Source organism: Dromiciops gliroides, chromosome 3, assembly GCF_019393635.1.
Source record: "Dromiciops gliroides isolate mDroGli1 chromosome 3, mDroGli1.pri, whole genome shotgun sequence".
In the NCBI taxonomy this organism is placed as follows: Eukaryota; Metazoa; Chordata; class Mammalia; order Microbiotheria; family Microbiotheriidae; genus Dromiciops; species Dromiciops gliroides.
In genome coordinates, this window is record NC_057863.1 from 604,333,225 (window position 1) to 604,350,626 (window position 17,402).

A 17,402-nucleotide genomic window follows, 5' to 3' on the forward strand; every position below is an offset into this window, starting at 1 on the left:
CCCAAGACAGCAAGTAATCTGATATAGGTTATATATGTACAATGCCATTAAACATATTTCTGCATTAGTCATGCTGTGAAAGAAGAATCAGAGCAAAAAGGAAAAACCTCAAAAAAGAAAAACAACAGCACCAAAAACAAAAGAAATAGTATGGTTCAATCTACATCCATATTCCACAGTTCTTTTTTTTTTCTGGATTTGAAGAGCCTTTTCCATCATGAGTCCTTTGGGACTATCTTGTACCATTGTATTGCTGAGAAGAATCAAGTCTATCACAGTTGATAAACACATAATATTGATACTGTGTACAATGTTCTCCTGATTCAATGCATTACATTGTGCAATGATCAACTGTGATGGACTTGGCTCTTCTCAGCAATACAATGATCCAAGACAATTCCAAAGAACTCATGATGGAAAATGTTCTCCACATCCAGAAAAAAAGAACTGTGGATTGTGGATACAGATTGAACCATGTGACAAATGCAGAAATATGTTTAATATGATTATACATATATAACCTATATCAGATTGCTTTCTGTCTTGGGGAGGTGGGAGGGAAGGGATGGAGGGAGAAAAATTTGGAACTAGAAACCTTATAAAAACAAATGTTGAAAACTATCTTTACATGTAACTGGAAAATAACAAAATACTTTTATGATAAAAAAAAAAAAGAAGATGCATTACCCTCAGCCTTATCTCAGTACCTTAAAGACTACTGAGTCTTGCCATCTGCCCTACAGATAAATACTCCTAAATGTGTTTTCTCCTTTAATTAGAATGGGAGCGCTTTGAGAGCAGAGACTGTCTTGATTTTTCTCTCTGCATCCCCAGCAGATAGTATAGTACTTGGCACATGGTAAATGCTTAATAAATGTTTCTCCATTTATTCATCTATCTCCCCCCATACAAAATGAAGGGAATATCTCCAGAGTTCTCATAATCTCTTGGAAGTTCATTACTTTCTCTCTATTGTTTTTCCCCCCTCCAAATTCTACCAGTTATGAATCCTCCCTCCCTCATATATGTACCATTCATTCAACTCAATACTTGGGACAGGGCAAAGGGGCAGGGGAGATCCTAGTACCTATTACATAATGAAAAATTACTTGAAAGCTGATCTACTCATATTTTGGATGACTACTCTCCTTCTACCAATTTGGGAAATTACTATTTTACCAACTTTGTTTTCAACTCCCCGTCTTACTGGGATCCAGCTGGGATATGGGAGTTTGTTTTAATGGACTACAAGCTTGTTATTGATATAGAAAATCACACAGCCTCTGATCTTGTCTATCTCACACAGACTCTGGCCTGGCTGTATTCTAAGATGCAGCTGCACAATCTCAGCTTTCCCACCTTGTCTGTCTCAGACAAGCTTTGGCCTTGAGGTACCCCAGCTACAATGCCAAGCCTCTCTTAACTCTCCCTTAACAGTATGCCAGCTGCAATGCCAAGCCTCCCCTAACCACTAGGCACCACTATGCATCCTTTGTTCGGTGAATAACTGACCTCATCTTCATTTGATAAACTTGCCACTATATCACACCTACTCTTGTTGTATATAACCAGGTGGGCTACAAGACTCATTGCGCATTGTTGGAGGGATGAAATCCTCCCCTTGAGTCTGAGCGTAATAAACAATCTCTCTCTCTCTCTCCACCTGGAGTACCTGGCTGAGTATTTTCTATGTCAATTGTGCCGTAACATTATGAGTCAATGAAGTAATATCAGCTAAGAATTTTGTGTGTGTGTGTGTGGGGCAATGAGGGTCAAGTGACTTGCCCAGGGTCACACAGCTAGTGTCAAGTGTCTGGGGCTGGATTTGAACTCAGGTTCTTCTGAATCCAGGGCCAGTGCTTTATCCACTGTGCCACCTAGCTGCCCCTAGCTAAGAAATTTAATATCATCTTGGGTTGCACTGAGAAGTGAGAGTCCTATTGTCCCCGGTCCTGGTCTGCCCACATCTGGAATGTTATTTTCAGTTCTGGGTACCACATTCTAGAAAGGACATTGACAAGCTAGAAGAAGGCAGCCTTGATGATGGGTGCAGGTTCCCCCTCTTTGGAGGTCTTTAAGCAGAGTCAGTATGATTCTCTGTTGGGTATGCTGTGGAGATCCCCCCTCCCACTGAGGAGAGCAAGATTCAATGTTCTCAAAAATCTCCTATTATAATCACTATGCATTTGCTAATGTGTTGTAATGTAATCTTTTTTTGTTTGTTTGGTAATATAATTTTTTTTTTTGTGGGACAATGGGGGTTAAGTGACTTGCCCAGGGTCACACAGTTAGTAAATGTCAAGTGTCTGAGGCTGGATTTTAATTCAGGTACTCCTGACTCCAGGGCCGGTGCTCTATCCACTGTACCACCTAGCTGCCCCCAGTAATGTAATCTTAAATCTGAGTAAACTAGAGTTTCTTGCCTAAGCAATGGTGTGACTTGCCATCACCGCCTAGTGGCTATCTATAGCCACTGCCTCTCATTTCAAATGCCCTGTGGGGGCAGCTAGGTGGCACAGTGGATAGAGCACCGGCCCTGGAGTCAGGAGTACCTGAGTTCAAATCCACCCTCAGACACTTAACACTTACTAGCTGTGTGACCCTGGGCAAGTCATTTAACCCCAATTGCCTCACACACACAAAAATAAGCCCTGTGGCATGAGGGAAGCTGCAAAGGAAACAATAGGCCTATTGTAGCTGAGGAACTTAAAACTTCCTTGGGAGAACTCAGGACAAACTCAATTCAATTCAGCAAAAACCAGGAAGCATTTTTTTTTTTAAATCCCTTCTATGTGCCTGCCATTGTGCTTTGCACTGAACATACAAAGACAAAAGCAAAATAGTCCTTGCTCTCAAGGAGCTTACATTCTAGCACAGGGTTATAATTTAAGGCAAATCAAAGGAGATGTTAGGGGAGCAGGAGGACAAAGAGGGAGTGAAGATAAGGGAAATCTTCACAGAAGAGATGACATCTGAGTTGGGCCAGAGTTCTGACAGGAAGAGTGAGTGGACAACATGGGGTACAGCTTGTACAAACATCTGGACCAGGGACAGATAGTAGTCCCAAAGAAATCACAAAAAAGAGAAAAGAAGCTACATGTACAAAAATATTTGTAGCAGCTCTTTTTGTGGAAGGAAAGAACTGGAAATTGAGGGGAATGCCCATCAATTGGGGAATGACTGAACAAGTTGTGGTATATGAATGTAATGGTGCTATTGTGTTTTAAGTACATAATCATACATGTATAACCCATATCTGATTGGTTGCCACCTCAGGGAGGGAGGAGGGGAAAGAGGGATAAAAATTGAAACCCCAAACTATAAATAAAAATGTTTATTACAAAATTTTAAAAAGAAAATAAAGAAATGATGAGCAGGCAGACTTCAGAAAAACATGGAAACATTCACATGCACTAAAAGAAAAAACAAAACCCAAACATTCACATGCACTGATGCTTACTGAAGTGAGCAGAACTAGAAGAACATTGCACATAATCAACCGTGATAGACTCAGCAATACAATGATCCGAGACAATTCCAAAGACTCACGATGGAAAATGCTATCCACATCTAGAGGAATAATTATGGAGTCTGAATGCAGATTGAAGCATACGATTTTCACTTGTTTTGGTTTTTTGTGGCTTTTTGCTTTTGTTCTGCTTCTTCTTTTGCAATACAACTAATGTGGAAATATGTTTACATGATTGCGCATGCATAACCTATATCCGTTTGCTTACTCTCTTGAGAAGGAAGGATAGGAAGGAGGGAGAAAAAAACTGAAACTCAAAATCATGTAAAAAATGAACATTGAAAACTATCTTTACATGTAATTGGAAAAAATAAAATACTATTTACAAAAAAAGATTAGGACTGAAGATATGGGTCTCAAAGTCATTTATATAGAGTTTATTAATGAATAGACAAGATCTGGCAGATAAGATCACAAAGAGTATATGTATATATGTATGGGTATGGGTATGGGTATATATATGTATATGTATACATACATATATGGAAAGAGAGAGAAGAAAGGAGAGAGACAAAGAGAGAATGAGCACACTAAGACAGAGCCCTGGGAGGTGAGGGTGGGGTGTGGATATTACCCAGTGAACATAAAATATACACCAATGACTATATTTTACATAATTATAATTCTAAATTGTATGAATTAGATTTTAAGCTTCTTGAGATCAGGGACTGTCGTTTGCCTCTTTTTGTATCCCCAGCAGTTAGAACAGTGCCTGGCGCACAGTAGGTACTTGATAAATGTTGGTTGGTTGATTCATTTATTGAATGCAAATACATGCAATGATTTTACAGTATTCATTGTTCACAGTAATTGGGGTCTGGCTTTATGAAATTATCTGCCAGAAGAGCTGGTCTCAAAATGAGGAAAACCTGGGTTCAAGTCCTTCCTTGGACACATAAAGGCTGTATGACCTTGGGTAAGTCATCTAAGTCTAAACGTTCCAGAGACTTGTAGAGTAGGGGCTGATCTACATTGACTGAGGAATTTCTTCCCTGGGAGCTACAAGTAAATGAAGAGAGGTCTGACTGTGATAAGAAATGGAGTTATAGAGATGAAAAGAAGGGGGTAGGGGAGGAGAAACACCATCACTTGCCACCAAGGAGTTTGCATTCTTTTCTTTTTATGATTTATGTTTTAAATTTTTAATTGATATACAGGATGTCCTAAAAGATATTAACACTTAAAACCACCCTAAGACTTTTGGGACATGCTGTAATTTGCTTTTCCATCATGAGCTGTTTCCCTACCAGAGGAATACAGTGTGTACACAGAGAAATAAACACAAGGTAATTGGATACGTAAGTATTTATGTAAAGAAAGCTATCTCAGTCTTGGCACATCTCTAGAAAAAGCTGTGAAATGTTACATAGGCTTTGGGTCACTACTAGGCAGAAGTTCTGGGGGTTGCAGGAAAGGTTTTAGTGGTTGGAGCCAGTGAGGATTATCAAGGATTCCCTTGCTATCTGGCTTCCTTCCCTACCCTTCTACTTAGGCTAATCTCCTACTGGGTCCCCAATGATCCCATTACATCAAGTCTTCAGTTCTCTTTCTCCAGGCACTGTAGTTCTCACCACTAATGAATGCCTCTTCTTTCTGGACACTCCTTTGTCCACTGGCTTCTTCTAATTCTTACCCTTTCTAGCTAATCTCTTCTTCACTGTCTGTTTTTATTGACTCTCTTCCTTTCTCCAATCCCCTTAAGAATTCCCAAGGTTTTTTCCCTTGCTTTCTTGTCACTAAACTTTCTCCTTAAGTGAGCTCATACATCCATAGAACTTCCATTATCACCTTTCTGCATTGATTCCTATGAATTTCCTCATTATCTCTTCCAAATCTTCATTATACTCCTGCCACCAGATCTGATCACCAGATCTACATCTCCAGTTGTCCAGAGTATTATGGGATTGTAGTTTTAGAACTAGAACAGACCTCAGAAGTTATCCATACCCAACCCCTTTATTTCATTTCATTTCTTTAAATATGTTTATTGGTACTTCTTCTTTACATATCTCTATTGCTTCCCCACAACTTACCTCTCCCATCCCTAAACTCTTTGTTGTGACATGTAAATGCAATCAAGTAAAACAAATCAACAAATTGGCCTAAATCTAAAAATGTGTGCCTCATTCCGAACTGATAGACCACCGGCTAAGGTCTGAGGCATGCTTCACCAACAGTCCTCTGAAGTACACTCACCAGAGCAGAGATGTCAGCCACAGCCCCCAACACTTTCAAGTGCCTACTGAATCAGATCAAAATATAATTGGGAAATATTTAACATAATAGCTAGGTGGTGTAGTGGATAGAACACTGGCCCTGAAGTTGGGAGGACCTGAGTTCAAATCTGACCTTAGACACTTACTAGCTGTGTGACCCTGGGCAAGTCACTTAACTCCAATTACCTTAAACATCTAAGGCCTTCTCCAGTCATTCTGATAATGTATCTTGCCATTGGACCCAGATGGTTCTTGAGGAGAGAGTGAGGCTAGTGATTTTGCACAGACTTCCCTCACTTAAATCCAGTTCACTGCAAGTCGTGACATCACCCCAATGTCACAGTCCTCTTCAAGAATGAAAGAAAAATGGAGAAGCTGTGGAAAAATTGGAACACTAATGCATTGTCTGTAGAGTTGAGAACTGATTCAACCATTCTGGAGAGCAATTTGGAACTATGCCAATAGTGACTCAGCAATACCACTACTAGGTCTGTATGCCAAAGAGATCATAAAAAAGGGAAAAGGACCCACATGAACAAAAATATTTATATCAGCTCTCTTTGTGGTGGCGAATTGGAAATCAAGGGAATGCCCATCAGTTGGAGAATGACTGAACAAGTTGTGGTATATGAATATAATGGAATACTATTGTGCTATAAGAAATGATAAGCAGGGGGCAGCTAGGTGGTGCAGTGGATAAAGCACTGGCCCTGGATTCAGGAGGACCTGAATCTGGCCTCAGACACTTGACACTTACTAGCTGTGTGACCCTAGACAAGTCACTTAACCCTCACTGCCCTGCAAAACAAAAACAAGAAGAAAGAAAGGAAGAAAGAAAGAAAGAAAGAAAGAAGAAATGATAAGCAGATGGACTTCAGAAAAACTTGGAAAGACTTAACATGAATTGATGCTGAGTGAAATGAGCAGAAACAGTAGAACATTGTACACAATAATAGCAACGTTTTGCGATGATCAACTGTGATAGACTTAGCTCTTTTCTCAGCAATACAATGATCCAAGACAATTCCAAAGGACTCATGATAAAAAATGCTCTCTACATCCAGAAAAAAAGAACTGTGGAATCTGAATGCAGATTGAACCATACTGTTTCTACTGTTTTTTTCTTTTTTGAGGTTTTTCTCTTTTGTTCTGATTCTTCTTCATCCACAACATGACTAATACAGAAATAAGTTTAATGTGATTGTGCATATATAACCTATATCAGATTGCTTTCTGTCTTGGGAAGGGGGGAGGGAAGGGAAGGAGGAAAAATTTTGGAGCTAGAAATCTTATAAAAACAAATGTTGAAAACTATCTCTACATGTGACTGGAAAATAATAAAATACTTTTATGATGAAAAAGAATGAAAGATAACAACAACAAAAGCAACAAATAAAAATATAATAAAAGATAGATAACTCTACATTTCAAAACTAAGTCAATGTGTGGCAGCAGGAATGCTTATGTCCAAGACAGAACTCATCATCTTTCTCCCCAACCCCACTGTTCTTCCTTTTCTTTTCCCTGTCAAAAGCACCACCACCCTTTCAGTCACACTGCCTCAAAACTTAGATGTCACCTCAACTCTTCACTCTCCCTCACTACTTCTCTCCCATATCTAAGCAGTTGGGAAGACTTGTAGAATTTGTCTTCCTGACATCTCTCATATGTGCCCCCTTCTCTCCTCTCTCTGTCACTACCCTTGTGCAGGCATTCATCACCTCACACCTAGATTATTACAAGAACCTCCTCGTTTGTTTCATTGCCTCAAGTTGCTTCCTATTCCAATACATCCTCCATTCATCTGTTAAATTGATCTTCCTAGAGCACATGTCACCCTCACAGTGACCTCCAGGATCAAACATAAAAACCTCCGTTAAGCTTTTTTTTTTTTTTGCGGGGCAATGAGAGTCAAGTGACTTGCCCAGGGTCACATAGGTAGTAAGTGTCAAGTGTCTGAGGCCAGATTTGAACTCAGGTCCTCCTGAATCCAGGGCTGGTGCTTTATCCACTGCACCACCCAGCTGCTCCCCTTTATAGTCTTCTTATACATCACTCTCCTCTTCCATAAAGTCTGTGATCAGTGACACTGGCCTCTTTGCTGTTGCTTTCATAAAACACTCCATTTCTCCACTCAGTGCAATTTCATCAGCTGTCCCTCATACCTCAAATTCTCTTCCTCTTCATCTCTACCTTTTGGGTCTCCTGGCTTCCTTCAGGTCCTGATTAAAATCCTACCTTTTGTAAGAAGCCTTTCCTGGTCCCCTTAATGGTACTGCCTTCTGTTTAAGATTATCTCTAATTTATCCTGTATAAATCTTGGTTGTCAATAGTTGTTTTCATGTTGTCTCTTTATTAGACTAGAAGTTTCTGGAGAACAGAGAGTTTTTGTTTTGTTTTGTTTTTCTCCTATGTCCAGCACTTAGCTGAGACATTGGTTGTTGTCCTTCATTCTCAAAGAGGGCTAAAATGACATCATTATGTTAGAGTCAGGTTACAGTGTGTCCTACTGTAGTTGATCACACCAATACAAGCTCAGAATGCTCTGCCACAGGTTGGGTACAAATAATCCATGTAAGCATTTGTGGATTCTCTAAATTTGTGCATCTCACCTTTCTTTTGAGCTACTTTGATTCTGCTTTGCTCATAGAGCATAGCACCTTCTTTGATGAGGCCACGCCATGCTGGGCAATCCTGTGCCAGTGTCTCCCATGCCATGCATTCAGTTCCAAAGTTCTTGAGAGACCTTGAGAGCATCCTTATATCACTTTTTCTGACCACCATGTCAGTACATGCCTTCTGTGAGTTCTCCATAAAGCAAATTGGGACATAGTAGAGATTCAATAAATGCTTGTTAGCTTGACAGTGGGGGCAAGTACGGCATGACTGTGTAGGTGCTGTGCCTAAGGCAGATGCTTTGCATGCGTCTAAATCTGTATCAACATATCAATATGTAGATATAGATACGTAGCAGAATGGAGCCCCACGTGTAGAAAAGGGCCTGTGGATGGTGAAAATTGCTATTAGGTGGGACTCAAAGCGAGGCAGAACATACATCTCTAACCTCTTCTCACCCTTCCTTCCCCAAGGGAGAGTTTCATTTCTGCTGGGAAGGGAAGCAGGAATGGCTAGAGGCCATTTTCCTTGAAAAGAGGAAGTACTGAGCTAGAAGTATATTCATCTGCTCCCTTAACACTGTTACTTTAAAGGATATGTTCAGGTTCCATCTAACTTCTGATCAATTTGTCATTTGTGGGGAATGGGGACCCCAAGCTCTATGTCCAAGGCTTGGCCCCTTTCCCACCAAATACCTTTTCCATAATGAACATACATAGATAATAGTTAAGAAACCCATTTATCCAAATTGTAACCAACTCAAAGTCCGAGAAGGCATAAATAGTGATGTAGGGATAGATTTAATTGATCAAATTGATCATGAGGTGTCCCAAAGAATTACAAGACTCATTGACTCAGTTTCCCAAGTTTTATTGAAATACTGTGTCGATCACAGGGAGAATTAACCAAAGGTGTCTGGAACAGGGAGAGGAAACAGGGTTGTATGTATAGTGAGAAAAGTAGGTTATCTCCTCATTATCTTAATCTCCTCCCTAGGGAGGTTCATATCCTATTTTAGAGTTCCTGGGCTCCTAAGATGTCCTCCAAGGTGGGCACCTTTCTCACTAGGTGTGTGTTTTTGGAGTTTAAATGTCTTAAGGTGAACCTAAGGACACATTTGGTCTTTTCTGAGCATGTTCATAAAGACATGCTCATACTTATCAGAGCCAGAGGGTCTCTCTGTTTATGATATTTCTTTACTTTACAATCTGGTTTCTAGGTGTCCTGTCATCTAGGAATGGTCCCTGGTTACCTTCCCTAAGCTTCTGTTGATATTGTTAGTTGATAGGGACTCGAACCCTCTTCGTTACTGTTGATAAAAACTTAGATCTTAGTTTCTCTATTAACCCTTTTAGCTACTATTGATAGGTTATCTGTTAACCCTTTTAGCCTCCTCCATCACATAGGACAATATATTCCAGACAACCAGAGTAAATGAGAATCCACAAATGGGGGAGGTGATGCAGAAGGAAAGCTAGCGCAATTGAGAGATGGAGAGCAAGATGGGATGAGTCCTGGATCTCATTCCAATGAGAAACTTTGCAGAAGTCTCTAGAGTAACAAGTTAGGGACAGCACATGATGAAGACTGCCTACTCCTCTCATGTCTTCTCTTTATATGCCTTTTTTTTTGGGGGGGGGGGCGGGACAATGAGGGTTAAGTGTGAGGAAAAAATCCATCCTCTTCTCAATAATTCTCAGGAACTCAGCAGCGAGGTGACAAAGGCTTTATTTCATTCTCATGAGAATGAGGCACCCTAGTGTGCAGCTAGTGGGTGCCCAGAAAGGGGGCTCACAGGCCCTGTTTTATACCCTAGTCCCTAACTCGAATGGACCTTCCCCTTTTTCATCACTGGTGGGGTTACAATCTACATGCAAAAGCTAGCTAATCGGAACGCAGTATTCCCACCCTTCTTCCTTGTACCAGCATAACTCAGGAGTGGACCTTATACTTCCGGAGAGGACCTTATTTAGACCAGGACTCCTTGAACCATGTGACCTTGCTAACCTGAGGGGGAGGAGGGGATCTGAGACCTTTGTCCTACAAACAGGTCAGGGGGAATATGACTGACTGTTATATCCACATTGAGAGGAGACAACTACCCATTTCTCACATTAAGTGACTTGCCCAGGGTCACACAGCTAGTAAGTGTCAAATGTCTGAGGTCAAATTTGAACTCAGGTCCTCCTGAATCCAGGGCTGGTGCTTTATCCACTTCACCACCTAGCAGCCTCTCCTCTCATGTCTTCTCAAGAGTCTTCCTTCTGTGATCTGAAATGGAGTCAGCATCTTCCAATTTCTCTTTCAAAGCTGGAAACTAGTAAAGCCTACAGCAATTCCCCATTAAAAGACTTGAGGCTTGACTAGTCCCAAAGGGAACTGGCCCTGAACAGTCTTGAAGGACTGGCTGAGAATTGAAACTCTCCCTTCTCCCCACCTTTGCCCTGCCTCTCAAGCAGGGCAGGGCCTTCATCTCCACCAATAAGCAGAGAGTCCTATCTCAATGGGCTTTGGGACAGAGGTTACAGAAATAATATACAAAATAATCCAAACTGAATGTTGTAAAATTATAAAGATCAAGATTAATCTCAAAGAAGAGACAAGAGCCAATCCTTTGCAGAGTTTGGGGTCCCCAGGCGTGGAGCATTGAATGCAGTCATATATTTCTATGTGTTGATTGGTTTTGCCTGATATATTATTTTGCTGAATTAAAAAACGTTATTTGTTAAATAATCTATTTTCCACAATCTTTTGCTCCCTGTCCCCTCTCCTCCCTCACCCATAAATTTCAAATTTCTTAATCCTTAGGTTTAAATAAATGTTGGAGTTACTCATCATTAACAGTGTAACAAACAATAAAACAAAAGCAAATAATCATTTACAATGTTTCTATTGTGGGAAAGATCACAGCCAAAGTCACCTTTAGCGACCTACAACTGCTGCCCCAAGAAGAGAATTTAATTAGTATCCTGAGAGAGCTGGATGTTGGGACTATTTTCAGAATTGAAAAGACAGCAGTTAGGGGGCAGATAGGTGGTACAACGGATAAAGCACCGGCCCTGGAGTCAGGAGGACCTGAGTTCAAATCCGCCTCAGACACTTGACACTTACTAGCTGTGTGACCTTGGGCAAGTCACTTAACCCTCATTCCCCACCCTACCCCACCCCAAATAAATTCTCTTCTTAGTGTATAAAGAACATGTGGAGCCCAGCAGCCTGACTCTAGCTGGGTTGAAGGGTAAGCAGTTTAACGATTTGGGGGGCATAGAGGCAGCTACATATTACAGTGGATGGAGCAGTGACCTTGGAATCAGTAAAACTTGAGTTCAAATCCAACCTCAAAACAGTTACTAGCTGCATGACCCTGGCTAGGTTACTTAACCTCAGTTTCTTTCTCTTTAAAATGAGGATAATAATAGCACCTACCTCCTAGGGCTGTTATGAGGATGAAATGAAATAATATTTGTAAAACACATTGCAAAGCTTAAAGTGTTATGTAAATGCTAGTTGTAGTAGTAGTAGTAGCAGCAGCAGCAGCAGCAGCAGTAGCAGTAGTAGTAGTAGTAGTAGTAGTAGTAGTAGTAGTAGTAGTAGTAGTAGTAGTAGCAGCTATGAAGTGCTTTCCAGAATGGCTGGATCAATTCACATCAATTTCATCAACAATGCATCCATGTGACTGTTTCCACAAAGTCTTTCCTACATTTATCATCTTTCTTTTTGGGTCAGTTCTCCCCATCCGGCAGGTGTAGGTGGAACCTGAGTTGCTTTAAGTTGCATTTCTCTAGTTATTAGTGATTTGGGACATTTTTTCCATATGGGCAGTGGATACTTTGGATGCCTGCCTGTTCATATCCTTTTGGCCATTTATCAAGTGGGAGAAATCAGGCTCCTCTATTTGCAAAGGAAGAAAGTGAGGCCCAGGGAGGCAAAGGCCAGAGGTCACACGCCACAGGGAGCAGAGTCGAATCCGAACCCAGGACCTCGGACTCATCGCTCTTTTCCTCCAGACAGGGCAGCTTTGCGCGCGCATCATTTCAAAAACCCGACAAACTGCGCAACCCGTTTCCCCTGAGCACGCACACGTGCCTGGGGATAAGGAACAGAAAGGCGGGCGCTTTGTTCCTCCCCCGCGACCTGCCCGTAGGTGGGAGGGGGTGTGTGTGGTGCGCGAGGAGCCAAACTGGAAAGGGGCGGGGGGGGGGGAAGGAGGGGGTCCGCCGGCACGCCGCTCGCGGGGCACAGCGACGCCCCACTCCACTCCCCCCGACCCCCGCCCTCAGACGCATGCGCGAGGAGAGGGCAGGACAGGGAGGAAGGGGTGGGCGCACCGTACTTCACTTCCGGCGCCAGGGGATGCGCATCCGGGTCGCGTTGCCGCCGCCGCCGCTGCTGCCGCCGTCGCCTCCGCCACCGTCGCTGCTGCCACCACCACCTCCTCCTCTTCTTACGCCGCCGCCGCCTCCTCCTCCAGCTCGGGCTGCCGCGGGGCCAGACGAGTCCCCATGCCCCTGTCCCGCCGGGGGCGCCGCCGCCGCCGCTGCCCGGTGAGTCCTCGCTTCTGCCCCAGCCCCGGCGGCCCGAGAGTGGTGTGGACTTTCGGGGCTCGGGGTGTTCGGGGCTCTTGGCGCCCCCGGCCCCGGCGCCTGCAGGACCTCGGGCTGCCCCCTGCTTGGCCGGTCCCCAGGCTGGGCAGGTTCATGTGAAAGTCCCCGGGTGTCGGCGTCGGAGCCCCGGGTGGGGAGTCTCTGGACCTGGGTTCGAGTTCTGCCTAGGTTGCCTAGGAGTTGTGTGACCTTGGGCAAGGCCCCGCCCCATTTTGGGTCTCGGTTTCCTCACTTGCAAAAAGAGGGAGTTAGCTTCTGTTTCTCACGTTTCTTTAGCCTAGTAATCTCCCTGGATCTCGGACTTCCAGGCACTCCTCACTTGCGGGGATCAGGATAGTCAGAGCCCTGTTAGGGGTATTCTGGGGTAAGAGCTATTTATTCACTTGAATTCGACCGACGGTGTAAGTGCTGGGGATCCATGGGATGGGACCGTGCTATGTGCATTCCCTGTGCCTAGTGAGAAAAGGAGGCGCCTAAGAAGTCAACAAGCATTTGCTGTCTTTATTATTCATAACCACAGTAGCGATAGCTAGCGTTCTTTTCACACTTTAAGATTTGGAAAGTGATTTACACGTATTTTGTTTTCCCTTCCTAACCACCTTGGGAGGTAGGTGCTATTGTTATTCCCATTTTATTGGTGAGGAAATTGAGGCCTAAGGAGTTTAAGTGATTTGCCCAGGGTCACACAGTAAGCGACTGAAGCTGGATCTGAATTCAGGCTTTACTGACTCCAAGCCCAGTACTTTTCACTGGGCCACCCAGTGTCGATATTAAGCACTTGGTAGGGGACTGTGCTAAGTGCTGGGGAAACAAAGACAAAAACTTAGTCCGTGCCTTGAAGAAACCTACATTCCAGTAGATTAGAAAACACAAAGAACTATGCATATGAAGAATATATACACTGCAAATGGTAGGTGACATCAGGGGGAAGGTGCAAGAAGTATGTGGGGTGGGAGTGAGATAGGCAACCAGGGGATAGCCTGGACTAGGAAAGACCTCCTTCAGGAGATGGAATTTTAGTTGTGTTAAAAAGGAAATGTTTGTTCATTGGTTAATAGACACCCCCCCCCAAATAACTCAAAGATAAGAAGAAAAATCTTGGATCCCAAAGAGCTTACTTTTTCTTGGGAGGAGGTGGCTGCAGAACCTTCATCCATGAAAAAAGTACAAGGAGAATTGAATCAGGGAGAGCCCTAACCACTTGGGTCCATGAGGAAATTTTGTTGGGGATGGTTATATGTGAGTTAACCCTTGAAGGAAAACAGGGACTCTCTTGTATCTGATGGGGGCACAGAGTTTGAGGAAGTAGTTCAGTTTGGCTGGAATTTAAGAGTTGGTTATGAGGATTAGTATAATTGATAAAAACGTTAATTCAGGAACTGCAGGGCTCCTGGGTGTGGATTTAAAGTCCTGTAGTAGAACTGCCCTGGAATTTGGAGGAATAACAACCTCGAGATTTTCCCACGGTTGTCCTGTGGGCCCTTGGCTTGGCCTGGAAGAATGAGCTTAGATTTGGGTCTCTGACACCCCCCCCCCCCCAGCCTCCCTATACAGCAGAGTCAGTAGATGCTGTGCTTATGACTGTGTCTAGCTACAATTTTGCGTGTGATTTTGTTGTTCATTGATGGCATAATCATCCATCATTCTTAGGTGTTTTATTCTATCTCAGAGGAAGTGTGGTATTCTGGAGTCACCTGAGTTCAGATCCTGCCTTTGACATTCATTAATTTAGAGCCATGGACAAGTCTCTCGTGAGTTCATTCTTTAAATTCAGTCAGTCCTCAGACTTTTGTTAAGCAATTACAGTGTTCCAGCACTGTACTAAATGCTGACTGTACTATACAAAGAAAGGTCAAAACTGTCTTCCCTGTGCCTTAAGGAGCTTACCTTCTGATGGGGGATGCAACTTGCAAAAAAACTCCACCTACGATAGCACAGTGGATAAAGCACTGGATCTGGATTCAGGAGGACCTGAGTTCTGGGCAAGTCACTTAACCCTCATTGTCCCACAAAAAAACAACAATCCACAAACAAAAAGAGGGGGGTATCTCTGGGTCCCCCAAGAAAAAAGCTCCACCTAGGAGATAGAGACAGTGTAAATGGAAGGTAGTCTCTATGGGAAGGTTCTTTAGAGGAGGAGAGGACCAGGAAGGGCCTCCTGCAGGAGCTGAGATGGGAACTGATTCTTGAAGGAAACTTTGAGAAGTGAGTGAGGAGGGAAGGCATTCCTCTCAGATAGGAGAGAGAGGAACAGTAAGAAGGCTGGTGTCCCTGGATCATAGAGCGTGGGGAAAAGGAGCAAAGTCTAAGAAGCCTGGAAAGGGAGGAAGGGCTTTTAGGGGCCAGAGGATTTTGTAGTTGGACTTAGAGGTAATAGGGAGCCCCTGGAGTTTGGAGGAGTGGACAGCTTCAATGTGAATTATCTGTCAGAATAGAGGATGGATATATACAGGTGAGCCAATAAGCAGGGCGGTACAACCAGCCCTGTTTTTCCCACAGGCTTTAATTATGTATCACTTCAGCATTTTCTTCTTTTGTGATGCCCAAGTTTTGTGCGGGTTGGAGTTTTAAAAAATGGAAGAAATTTTGCTATACTGATTCAGTATAGTGCTGAAATTATGTATTTCCTTCTCTTCTACCCCCCCCCCCAATATATTTTCTTCCAAAGACCTAATTTATTTTCTATGCACATTTCATAATGTCCATTCAGATTTAGTGTCCAGGTTTATATCTCTCCTGGTGCCTCAACAGTTTCCTTTTGTTTTTGTTTTCATGGTATTAAAAAATTCATATTGCTTCCTCTTTTCTCCCCTCACATAATTTCTAGTCACTATTCAACACCATAGGATGTTTGAGGGGGGGAAGTCTCTCATTTTACCAATGAGGAAATTGAAGCTTAGAGTATTTTAGCAGCTTGTTCTGTCACATAGCTAGCAGAACCAGAACTAGAACCTGGATTTCCTAACATCTAATCCTGTGGGGTTTTTCCATCCATTATAACTCTTTCCTCCTTCTCTGTATAGTATATTTTAATATTCTTCATCTCTGTTCACTTTTCTCTTCTTTTAGTAATTTTCCTCTCTGATACTTTAGATGCCATACTTTGAGCAATTATCAAAAAACTAGAAGGTTTCTTTCCTAAATCTCTTTTTGAAGATTATCGAAATTTTTGTTTTCTTACCTGTAAAATGAGGGAATTGGACCAAATCATCACTAAGGTCCCATGTATTGCTAAAATTCTGTAGTTCCTAAATAGATTATAAATCAAACATTTTGTTCTCATGGCATAAGTTTGAAGTATGTTCATTTTCTCTATTTTCTTCAATCAACAAACGTTAATTTTGTTCCATCTAAGAGGCTGTCTTGTAGTGTGTAGTGAGCCAGCCTTGGAAGCTGGGATGTCTGGGATCAAGTCATGAATGAGGAGAGGATATTTTCTTACCATGCTTCCCCAAATGAAATCACAGGTCTGATCCAAAAACAAAAGCACCAGGGGTGGTGCAGTAGATAAAGCACCAGCCCTGGATTCAGGAGGACCCGAGTTCAAATCCGGCCTCAGACACTTGACACTTACTAGCTGTGTGACAATGGGCAAGTCATTTAATCCTCATTGCCTTGAAAAAAACAAAAAACAAAAACAAAAGCACCAAGATTCTTTACCAAGTATTGGGTTTAGGAAGACAAAACCAAAACTGTTTCTGTCTTCTTGCATACTGTCAGGGGAAACAGCCTGCCCAGTACTCATCTAAGCACATTTTAGATAGATACAAAATAAATACAAGGTAACTAACATGGCAGTGAAGTGAGTGAGGCTTTAGCCTCTGGGACTAGGAAAGAATTCGGTACAGGGATGCCTGAGCTGAATTTTGGTAGAAGCCAGAGATTGACCGTAAGAGGTGGAGGGAGAGCATTCCAAGCAAGGGAAACAGCCTAGATAAAGGCCCAGAGGCAGGAGAGGGGCCATCTTTTTCAGAGAACAGCTAGTGGATCAGTATGACAGGGGAGCAATGTGTGGTGAGTTTAGACAGGTGTACTGGAACTCCCTCCCAAGGACAGCAAGCAGTTTGATATAGGTTATACATTACAATCATGTAAAACATTTCCACATTAGTCATGTTGTAAGAGAAGAATCAGGACAAAAGGAAAAAAAAACACAAGAAAGAGTAAACAAGAACAATAACAAAGAAGCAATAACAAAAGTGAAAATAGTCTGCTTCAATCTGCATTCAGACTCCATGGTTCTTTTTCTGAATGTGGAGAGCATTTTCCACCATAAGTTTTTTGGCATTGTCTTGGATCATTGCATTGCTGAGAAGTGTTAAATCTATCACAGTTGATCATTACACAGTGGTGTTGATACTGTGTACAATGTTCTCTTGGTTTTGCTCATTTCACTCGGCATCAGTTCTTGTAAGTGTTTCCAGGTTTTTCTGAACT

The 17,402-nt window shown here is 42.5% G+C and overlaps 1 protein-coding gene across 2 annotated transcripts in view; it reads left to right on the forward strand.

The window, feature by feature from the left end:
• The first annotated feature begins 12,728 nt into the window (after nucleotides 1-12,728).
• EYA3 (EYA transcriptional coactivator and phosphatase 3) overlaps nucleotides 12,729-17,402 on the forward strand; it is a 111,829-nt gene continuing 107,155 nt past the window's right edge. For both annotated transcript variants that reach the window (XM_043994930.1, XM_043994931.1), the window contains exon 1: nucleotides 12,729-12,905. The gene's annotated coding sequence lies outside the window, so the exon portion shown is untranslated. The remainder of the gene's footprint in view (nucleotides 12,906-17,402) is intronic.